Here is a 12,526-nt window from a genome sequence, read left to right as displayed (position 1 = left end):
TACACTGCCATCCTGTCTATGCGAAATTTGCGGTCTTTAGTCTTCATAATGAATCGAAAAATTGCGTCCGAGTCAAGTCAAAATCTTTCACACTTTTTTGATTTAATTTTCTAATTTATCAATCGGATACCAACATAACATAAACTCACGACTATATTTCAACGGGGTAGGCAGAGGTACATTCATCGCAAGACGAACTAATTAGGTACCCACACTGTCACCGAGCTTTCTGTTAGACCAACGTGATCCGTCTAATAATATACTACCTATACTAACCTATTTCTAATTTATTCATTTAATGCTAATTTGACGAGGATTTCGTTGCTAACGAAGCCAATAGCAAATTAATTAGCCTTTTAATTATTACGAAGTAAAGTAACTCGAAACTGTTGATATTGAAGACAACGGAGAGGAAGAATGTTGAGAATTTACGTGGAATAATTTAACTATTGTCGGAGTTTTCGTCTATTATTTTAATAATAAGTGAAAATACGAAACATTGTTATCAAGGTTTCCGCTTATTAATTTGTGGACAGGTAGAAGGAACGTAAGAACACGACGATTCATTTATGACAAACATCATAGAAGGAAAAATTGAAGGGAAGAGAGGAAGGGGTAGACCTAGGAGAACATTTATGAAACATATAAAAGAGAAGGTACAGGTCGTGTCGTATCGGGAGGTGAAGGTTTTGGTGGGAAGAAGAGAGGAATGGCGATTACTCCATCGACAAAAGCGCAGCTCTTAAATAGAGAGAAGGAACTTGGATCGGCACTGGTTTGTGGAAATAAACACACCGATATACTGACGAAACAGAATCGATTGGTTATATTGTCTATAGAAAGGTATATTACAATAAGCACGTAGGATAACTCAGAATAAATATAAGTAGAATATTGGCCGTAAGGAGTGTAATCCGAACAGGAACAAGTGCAAAAAAGTAGTCAAAGACAATTCGTCTACAAAACTTATTTCTACTCTATAGGCTATGGTCTTGAAGCCGTCGATTATAACATAAACTGCTTATATACGTCCCACTACTGGGCACAGACATCCCCTCAATCAACCGGAGGGGGTATGGAGCATACTCCACCACGCTGCTCCACTGCGGGTCGGTGGAGGTGTTTTTACGGCTAATAGCCGGGACCAACGGCTTAACGTGCCCTCCGAAGCACGGAATCATCTTACTTTTTCGGACAATCAGGTGATTCAAGCCTGAAAAGTCCTTACCAAACAAAGGACAGTCTCACAAAGTGATTTCGACAATGTCCCCATCGGGAACCGAACCCGGACCTCCAGATCGTGAGCCTAACGCTCTAACCTCTAGACCACGGAGGCTGTCGATTATATCGATTCATATTTAATTATACCTACATGTTTTACAATAACTTGTGTTTATATACTAATGTAAATAGTGCAGCCTGCATGCAGGCGAACGCATCACAGCACTGTTATGTAAATTATTTTACCACCTTTGTATTTTATATTCTCGCAAATAAATTGATAAAACTATTTTATAGAAATGACGCCACCCACTCTCTGTTACTAAGAGGGTATTCATACAATTTCCTCATATGTATTCACTTTAATAGTAGACACACACGCAAACTGGTCATTTGTGTAACGCAGAGATAAAACAGCTTACAGGACGACAACATCTTGGAATCCTTTGGAAAGGAGGAAAATCAGAGCTAATAACTATTAAAAGAAGTGGGTAAAGGAAAAATTACGTATTTACTCAAAAACAAACATAAAAATGGTCATATAAAAGTTTAGTTTTGTTCAGCTTTACAAATAAGTTGTAAGTATTAACGGCCTCTGTAGTCCAGAGGTTTGAGCGTTGGGCTCACGATCCGGAGGTCTCGGGTTCTAATCCCGGTGGAGACGTATCACAAAAATCACTTTGTGATTCCTAGTTTGGTTAGGACATTACAGGTTGATCACCTGATTGTCCGAAAGTAAGATGATATGTGCTTCGGAAGGCACGTTGCTGTTGGTCCCGGTGACTACTTGCTGATGTAATTAAGTCGTTACTTGAGTCATGTCAGGGACTTGAGCAGCTCAATAGTAACCCTGACACCAAGGTTGATGGGGTTGGTAATCCACCTCACAACCCACACGATAGAAGAAGAATAAGTTGTATTGTTGCTGTGTCGTCCTATAATAATCAATACTTACATGGATTTTCTGTCTTGGATTATGCGATCGAGTTTAAAAAAACAACTTAGGTCAATACTAGGTGAGCAGACTAGTAGATAATCTAGTTATCAGAAGACAACTATCAATAAAGTCCTAAGATGGACGTAATGAACTTTTATTTACTTAATTCTCTATTGTAGGTACTTACACAAAACAATGAAAACATAAAACAAAAGGTGGGCGCTTATCTCTAAAAGAGATCCCTTCCAGCCAATCCTACATAGTGGTAAATATTAGGTGCTTCGGAAGCGTCACGTGAAGCCGTTGGTCCCGGTTATTGCTTATTTAGTGACATAAATACTTAGTCGTTATATCCGAGCTAGGTCAAGGGCCTTTGGCTGCCATACGCCCTGAGTCGAGATTCGCGCCCAGCTGTGCACCCTCAGGCCTGTTCTCTTCAATTTTATACCGACTGAGAGCCTTTAGTGCTCCCCATATGTTCGGCCAATCTACAATAGTCACGTCAAAAAAGGTCTTTTTAACTCCCCTGTTCTTTTAAGCCGAGAATCGAACTGAAAACCTATCCAGTCGTACCGACTGCACTATTGCGTGTGACGAACGCACGTGATAACAATAGACAATGGATCGTTCTGCTATGGTTAGTGCATTAGTCAGTTTCATGGCCATTGATACAACCTTTAAACGAACTGATTTATTTCAGTCGATATGAATTATATAATGGCGTTTCGTCACGAACTAAACTGTTATTTGTAACGACTTTACTAACATAACATATATTCACGCCTCTATCCCCGAAGGGGTGGACAGAGGTATAAATTTTAGTATTTATTTTAGGTAAGTACACCCACTCTACGTCAAAAGTGTTTCACACAAATTATGTTAAACACTATATATATTTTTTTCATTTATTATGAAAATAGGTTTCTGTATTTAGCTCTTCTATAAGCAATATACAATAATAAAATATTTCCTTTAGATTCCGACATCTTAAAACAATCGCGGATATTCCGGTAGTCGCGTGTACCAAGGACCTTATTTTATCTCGCGTCGTGTCGCGCACTTACCTACATAGTGTGCTAGGATTGCTTCTATGATAATGTCCTATGTGGGCGAAACTATTTACATTCACTGGGCACAAATCCTGGAAATCATGTGATATCAACGAAGTATCTATGATTCAAATCGGAATTCTAACTCATAAAGTCGAATTCCGTGGTTTAGAGCTCAAGCTGGGATTGGAATTCGCAAGGTTTCGGCTCACCACCTATCACGTTGGTCTAACAGAAAGCTTGGTGAGGTGTGGGTACTCGGTTCAACTTGCTATGGATGTACTCCACCCCAATTGCGATATAGTTGTGAGTTTATAAATGTGTGTATGCATAAATTTTCTCTCATTTCGCGCTATTCTGCTCCGTCCAAAGCTAACCGCATACAAGTTGTAAAAAAATAAGTAGGTAGCCAATAACAAAACAACAAAAATCGTTCAGTTTATGGTAATGAAGTATCGATAGCATTTTATTTATTGTTTGGCCCGCTATCACACTATTTGGGTCGATGTATTCTGTCTCTCATTGTGAATTCATTGCGCGTTTCGGATGACCTTTTCCTAAGGATTGTCCTCGCTTTCAGCAGTTTGCGGATCACTTATTTTTGTCAGCCCCTTTATTATCTGAATATTTCGATACTGATTCATAAATAAACTTATTCGGTGCCTCTTTTATTTTGCTATTTGTAAAGGCATTGCTGCTAAATGGCGCGCAAGAATTGGGAAATTATTATTAATATTGTTTTAAGTTTACGCGGTTATTGTCATATTTAAAACACATAATAATGGGTGCTTACCGCGTTTAAAATAGGGATATGAGACTCCCGATATTTCGACACTGGTGCAAGTGCAATATCGGGAGTCTCATATCCCTATTTTAAACGCGGTAAGAACCCGTTATTATGTTTTTTAATTAAGCATTTGAGTAATACTTACCTAGATTTACTTATCTACTCGTAACTAATTTATATATCGAAAATCTTTTTATCGATTAATCTACTAACGAAACATTCCAATAAATAATATAGCTACCGTCTAGAAAATGTCCGTGTCCTTTTTAATTATCTCGACCGTAAACCTGTCTACTTAGATAAATAGATAAAATACTTTATTGAGCACAATGGACACAAAATACAGAGATAAGGACAACATATACAGAAAAGCACAACAGGCGGCCTTATTGCTCATGCAGCAATTTCTTTCAGGCAACCTTTGGGTACAGGAAAATGGTAACTATTTATGAAGTTATCTTTACGAGTTTATAACATGATCCAAAAAATCTAAGTAAGTATAAGAGAAACATTAATTATAGCAATAATTCCAAAGGAAAATACCTACCTACCGACTGTCATTTGCAGCAAATCAACCGAACGCCCGCTCGCAACAAACGCGTCACTCAGCGACCGTATCAAAGGAGCTTTCCAGGGAAAATTGTCTCGAAAACGTTAGGCATGGGCACAGAATACATATACATAGTACTACGTACGGAAAGGACACTTACCTCCCCCCACCAGAACCAGATACCGCAACAGTCCCCACACGGTAAACACTCCTCTACCCTCTTATTAGCCAACTGTATTTGCCGTTTTTAATGTTCCCAACAATAATAAGTAGTACCTAGTGTTCTGCAACCTTATATTTTTACATATTTCCTCGCCTTATGGTTGTCTGGAAGAAATCGCTTTAAGCGATTAGGCAGCCATTTGCCAAGTACCTAGTTAAGTCCCTTTTGTTACTTTTTCTTTTTTTTTGGTGCATAAAGTATATTTGTATTCTTCTTCTTATCTTCTTATCGTGTGGGTTGTGAGGTGGAATACCATTACATTACAAGCTGCAAATCAGGTGATTGGCAGCCTGTAATGTCCTAACCAAACTAGGGATCACAAAGTGATATTTGTGATATGTCTCCACCGGGATTCGAATCCAAGGCCTCCAGATCGTGAGCCTAACGCTCAACCACTGGACCACGGAGGCCGTATTTGTATTTGTAAGTAATTAGAAGGGACACTCTCCGCCCCGCACCGATACGAGCCTGATTACCTCAACCCCTATGCGGGGCACTTTAGTCTGTAATACAGGAGCGCTCTAGATTGTCTGTCAAGCTCGTACGGATGGGGTAAGTCGGCACGGCAATATACCGGGAGGGATGATTCAGGCCATGATACTGAGTTGATATCAAGTGAAATTTTCCGTCGCAAAATTCATGTATTTTTCAATTCTATACTTTTGTGATGGAAAATTCCACTTGATATTAATTCAGAGTCATAGTCTGAATCATTCCACTCAGTATTCGTTACGATGTCAATAACACCCTGTATTTGTGAAGTGTCTGTGGAAATACGAGATTTTTGTATGGAGTGTCTGGGGTGCGGTTTGGCCCTCGTCACAACTACCTTGGACTGACCTAGTGTAGGCAGCGGTTGACAGGCAATATCCGGATGATCCATTGTTCCCCTCATTGTGGATTCCGAGCGGCTACGGCCCGCTAGACTCTTTGAGAGAGAAGTGTAAATACGAAAAAACTTTTTTCTACTTTTTCGAACGCTTAAATGGATCGACGCTGCATTGGAAAGTTTTAATGATGTATGCATAGCGGCTGAGTGTCTAAGTATGTTAATATGAACGCTGAGTAGTAGGTATCTAAGTAGTTTTTATGCAAATATTTTTTTTAAGTCGCTGTCTCTATACACGAATACTTACGTAATGTAACGTAATGGACTTATATATAGCCACTAGGCTATGCACGGTAACCGCGGCTCGGGAATTATATCGAGGCCTTCGACCAATAGCCGTTTGACATCCATCTACATAGATAGAGTTCGTACCTATCGTTTATTGGTCGAAGCGCTCAATATAATCGCGCCGCGCGCTGTTCGGTTGTCATGCAGACCCGGCTGGAGTGTGTGTATTATGTTATACACCATCTGCGTACCTCTTCGGTAATACAGGTGTGAAGTTATATCATGCCATAATTTTATGTTACATAATGTAATAACTGGAAGCACAGATAAAAATAATAGAGTCGATTGTCAAAAATAACGTTTTCAGTAGCAGCGTGGGACATTAGCTATGAATTGCAGGTAAGTAAGGGGAACTTTAATATATAATAGAATAGACTACAATAGAAATAGTTTATTATAAAAGGCGCCACACAAAAAAGACAGTAACATCATATCAAATTTCCACTAAACAATTACAAAAAAAGCAAGACGGATGTTTGTCGAAATGATCATAAGGTGGTAGACGTCCTGAGATAAAAGAGCCTCACTCAGCACAAGTCGCGGCGTGAACCACGACGCTAATATTATGTGGACCCTGTTGATATGATATGAGGGTAGTTAAAATCCCTTCATGATACGGAGGTAGGTAGATTTTCCTACATGTTTTATTGTAAAATACATGAAATTTGATTTCAATCATTCAAAATCTTATACTTTATCATTGTCACACCTGAAGTTTCCAAAAAACAAAGTGTTAGGTAAATAAATAATTACAGCCAATTTTTTTTTTCTCGATTCAAATGTTGTATAATCCCTCTGTATTAGGGCGGTTTTAATATTAAACAATGAGGGACTTTCCAGGCTACATTCACCAAAAACAATACAGGGTGTTAGTGACATCGTAACGAAAACTTTGAGGGATGATTCAGGCCATAATTCTGAGTTGATATCAAGTGGAATTTTCCGTCGCAAAAGTATGGAACGGAAAATAATTTAAATAAACTCTAAAATTTTCATGACTTCTCCGACAGGAAATTCCACTTGATATCGACTCAGAATCATGGTCTGAATCATCCCCTTCAGTATTCGTTACAGTGTCACTAATACCCGTACCTACTTGTATGGCTACTGTATTTACTTGTATGGGGTGTAAGTGACATCGTAACGAATACTGAGAGGGATGATTCAGCTGATTATTCTGAGTTAATATCAAGTGGAATTTTCCATCGCAAAAGTATAGAATTGAAAATAATGTAAAAAAACTAAAAAAATAACATGAATTTTGCGACGGAAAATTCCACTTGATATTAACTCAGAATCATGGTCTGAATCATCCCCCTGAGTATTCGTTACGATGTCACTAACGCCCTGTATAGATGGCGTTGTACAGCTTTAACGTGAAAATTACCTACTTATTTTCGCATTACTCGGGTACATCATTATTCTAAAATACAATGTAATGGCAGAAGCATTATATAAAAATAATTGTTTGATATTTGGATGACATTATGTATAGAATTATGTTGCTTCCTATATTTATTTTCTAAAATGTAAAATGTAAGAAAATGTAAAAGTGGAAGATGTAATTTTACCTGGGTGTAATAAAAAGGGTCATCATTTATACCCAAAGACAAAAGATGTCTGTTATCCATGAAATTAGAAGGTTAAACGAAGAAAAAACTTTACAGCGTCTATATTGTTTTTGAGGGACGTAGGCTAGAAAGTAGGGTGGCTTTGTAATAGACTACTCTGGGCGCCATCCCACTTGCGTCAGACAGAGTACTGCGGGGCGGAAGGCAAGAGGGAAACCTCTGCCCTATTTTTTCCTAAAAAAGTAGCACGGAGAGTAGGAAAGTGCTGCACCGACAAGAGCGTGGCTCTTAAATTGATGATGATGAGATTAGGCTGGAAAGTCCCTTATTTACAGAAAGCTGGCAATAATCTACCTACTAAATGTTATTCTTCACAGACGTGTATATCGTTACTTTAGGTATATCAAGGTATTTCATCTTCTCTCGTGTGGGTTGTGAGGTGGAGTACCAACCTCATCAACCCTGGTGTCAGGGTTACTATTGAGTCACCAAAGACCCCTGACATGGCTCATGTAACGACTACTTACTTACATCAGTAAGTAGTAACCGGGACCATTGGCTTAACGAGCCTCCCGAAGCACGGATCATCTTACTTTCGGACAGTATGGTGATCAGCCTGTAATGTCCTAACCAAACTAGGGACCACAAAGTAATTTTTTGTGATATGTCCCCACCGGGAATCGAACCCGGGACCTCCGGATCGTGAGCCCAACGATCAACCACTGGACTACGGAGGTCGTTAGAGTCTTTCGTGATAAATTCACAAGCAGGATGTATTTTTTCCCATCATGTAATGACGTACATCTAATCATAATGATTAGGATACTTGTTAGCAAACAAAAAAAACCTAAAACGCGGGGATTTCCTTAAGTTTTTTTTGGTGTAGGCTTTTTTAATGAACATTATCATTCCTTAACCGCAAAATATTATACAAGTACCTACTCTAAGAACCTACTGTTTATTGATTTGAATATATTGTAAGTTGGTGACATAATGTTTTACCGACTTTTAGCATTCTGTTTTCAAATAGTACCTAAGTATTGAGCATTTTTCTTCTATGAGCTTAGGTAAGTATTTAAGTAAGTAGGTAATATACAAGAAGTTACTGTTCTTTTACATTAGTATATATACCACGGACATAAAATACAGGTAAAACATACAAAGTCTTCTCGTTTCTGTTAGACTGCAAGTAGGTAAGTCAAAACCGAATGCGTTGATCTATCATACTAATCGTAAAAGTGGAAGTGAAAGCGTTTTTCCTTCATGATCTTAGGTACTTAAGTAACTAGGTAATATATAACAAGTTACTGTTCTTTTACATATCTGCTTAAGTATAAATACCAAAGATATAAATACAGATAAAAGACACGAAAGTCCTCCCGTTTCTGTTAGACTGCAAGTAGGTAGGTAAGTCAAAACCGAATGCGTTGATCTATCATACCAATCGTAAAAGTGGACTTAATAGGGATACCAGATTTTAAAGTCCCGGAAATCCCGGGATTCATTTTCGTCACTCCCGGGATTTTCGGGATTATCCAATATTATGCATATTTTGATGTAATATTATGAACTGTTTTACATATTCACTTTATAATTTGATCTGTGATGTTAGTATCATTAAAATGTGATTTATCTTAAAAAAGCCAGCCAAGTGGGAGTCTGACTCGCTCACTGAGGGTTCCTAGGTGTTAAGTTGCTGAAAAACTATTCTCTCCATCCATACATCGAAATAAGTCACGATTAGTTTTACAACTGCAAAAAGTCTGTAATTACAAAAACTTTTTACCATTGCCTATCTTCTAAGTAGTTACTAACCTTATTTACAAAGTTTCTGTTTAATAGCGGTTTTAAGACTATCCAAGGAAGTAAGGTTCAATACGATCTACTCTGAACCGGCGTGCGTGTATGAAGCGATTGATGAATGTGGAGGAAGCAAGAGAAGTGTGTCAGGATCGAAGCAAATGGAATTCTATAGTCTCTGCTTACCCCGGTGGGAAATAGGCGTGAGTTTATGTATGTATGTATGTATGTTAAGACTATCCATTATGGATCACGAGCGTGCAAGTCGCAACAAAATCGCAAGCATCGTATAATCCGTATGAGAACCGCATCGTTTTGATCAAATATACAGATGAGTCGGATACCTACGAAACGGAAATTCGTTTCGCTTGCACGGGACCACTCGTAGGAATAGCCTTCAGTGGCGGATTTAAAATTTTTCGGGAGCTTGGCTTGACATACATACATAAACTCCCGCCTAGTGATGGGCAATGAAAGAAAAAATATCGGGAAAATAAAATAAACACCCGAAAAATTCCCGAAGAATGGGAAAATATTTTTCAATTTAATTATTTTTAATATTATTATTATTTGTATGTCGTTTCCATATCTCGGGCGTATAGAGGCCCGGACTTTTGGAAGTCGTGCGTGGGGCCGAAGCTAACACGTAGAGGCCCCGTAAGACAATTTAATCTAAATGTTGTGTGACACACTGGCGATTATCCCTGTACTACTTCTCTTGCTTCCTCCACATTCATCAATCGTTTGGTACACGCACGCCGGTTCAGAGTAGGTACAAAGCATTTGTGGGTCCACCTCAACCGAGATTAGAAGCGTGAAGTCATGCAGACATAGTTGGGTCATTTTAAGTAATTTTAGGTTTTGTAGCCACAATTCTTTGAATTCGCACGTGGTTGAGTTTTCATCGCTTTATTTACTTAAGAACGTATTTGGCAGAGGAAGGCAGGCACTACATAAGTGTAAAGGCGAATACAATAAGGTGAGTATAAAAAAAAACCTTAACCTTACTTACTTATATCTAATCCCACTGTTGAGCAATGGTCTACTCCTGGCTACATTGTGAGTTAGTGGAGTCATAAAGCTATTTATAATCCGAATATTCGGAGAATTTGTCAATAACTTGTCCTATAAAACGAGGATTTCAACAACTCCGTTTTATGAATAGGTACACCATAAAATCCAAGATAGGTGCGATATCTTCTTCAAATAGCATTTTCCGGGAAATTCACTTACACTTGTAAATTCATTTTTATTTCAGTTCTGTTGGTACCTAACCGTAATACTTGATAAATATTATATTATATTTAAATCAATTCTAATAAGTATTCTGAATCGGTTCCAATCAAAATCAAAGACCTACCTCCATCACAGCTCCATAATTAATATGCAAGGAAGTTTCATCCAAAAAGACAATATTTAAATTATTTGGATCGATAATGAGGTAAAATGATATAGTTTTTATTTCGCCTTTAATTTAAAAAAAAAAGCAAGATAAAACTGCTAACTGGTCGATATTGAGGAAAAAAATAACAGTAAGTCCATTAACATAATTAAAAATAAAATAGATATTTATTTTCTTTTTAATTTCGTGAATATATATGGCTTTAACAAATATATTTTCTAGTGAAATCAACCAGTGTATTGTAAACGTATCATTCACTTTAGTGAAATACTTTTATAAAATATATTGCATAGGTAATTTACGATTATATTATATTTAAATATTATATCATAACAGAAAAAAATAGTTCCTTAAGAACTATAAATATATTAAATATATAAATAATATAGGGAAATGAAAGTAAAACCAAATTAAAATCATTAGACCTGTTCTGACATTGTATTTTATTCAATTTAATTCAGTTTAGTGCAATCAAGGTCGTTTCTTGAAACTATTGAAAGTAGAATAATTACAAGATGTCTTATTCGTTTTATTGTTGGAGTCATTGTTTGGATTACTTATTAAACATTTTGGTTACGATCGTGATATCCTTGACTAATTTTGGAAATGTTGTCTTTTATCCGTGTTTATTTAAATGTAGTTGAACATTTTTTTTTTTTCACGTGACTTATTGTAGATTTGCCCCAGATGGCATTTAACTACTTGGCCGGAAATTGAATAGAGAAAGTATCATAACTCATCCCTGCAAACAAATCCGTCTTTCATCCATGAAAAAAAAAGGTTTTACGGATTTATATCTTAGTAAAGTTTTATGGATTTCGAGATATTTTAATACGTAACTCCATTATACAATTCTTCTCTGCTCTCGTCTGGCTTGTGAGATCAATGACCGACGTCATCAGTCCTGGTGTCAGGGTTACTGGTGAGTCGCCATAGGCCCCTGACATGCCTCATGTAGTTTTAAGTTTACGCGGTTATTACCATAATTAAAGCACATAATAACGGGTTCTTACCGCGTTTAAATGGGGATATGAGACTCCCGGGGTAAGAACCCGTTATTATGTGCTTTTATTATGGCTCATGTACTACACTACATACTTACTTAGGTAAATAGAATCTGGATCGAGCGTTTAACTTACCTTCCGAAGCACAAATCGTCTTTCGGACAATCGAGTGATCAGCCTACATTGCCCTTACCAAACTGAAGAAATTGCTCTAGAGAAATAAGGCCGTCCCAATTGTACTGTATTCATGTGTTATGTCTGATTGTTGAAATTTAGTTCTGTACAATAAAGTATATTTGATTTGATTTGACCTTGAAGTGGATTTTTGCGACCGGGCTTCGAATCCGGGACTTCGAGTCGTGACCATAACGCTTAACTAATGCGCCACGTATGACGTCATGTGAAATAGTAAATATTTACTTAGTTTGGTTACTGTACAAGTGACTTTTATCATTCGCATGAAACAATAAGCAGTATTGTAATTCTAAGGCTACAGATAGACATGTAACTACTATTTAGTAGCTCATAAATGTTCTCTTAGGTGTACTCCTTCCTCTCTTTCCTTTTTTTTCTTGTTTTGTTATGAAACAAATAAAAGAGAAGGTGCAGGTCGTGTCGTATCAGGAGGTGATGGTTTTGGCGGGAAGAAGAGAGGAATAGCGATTACTCCACCGACAAGAGCGCAGCTCTTAAATAAAGAGAGAGAGATTTAGTAGCTCGCTATGCTATGTTTATTTTTTGGTATAAAGATTTTGATTTGATTTTGATTTGAAATTACATGACGTTCGATTTATGAGCATGCCAG

This window comes from Pectinophora gossypiella, chromosome 8, assembly GCF_024362695.1.
Source record: "Pectinophora gossypiella chromosome 8, ilPecGoss1.1, whole genome shotgun sequence".
Lineage (NCBI taxonomy): Eukaryota > Metazoa > Arthropoda > Insecta > Lepidoptera > Gelechiidae > Pectinophora > Pectinophora gossypiella.
This window is presented reverse-complemented; position numbering follows the sequence as displayed.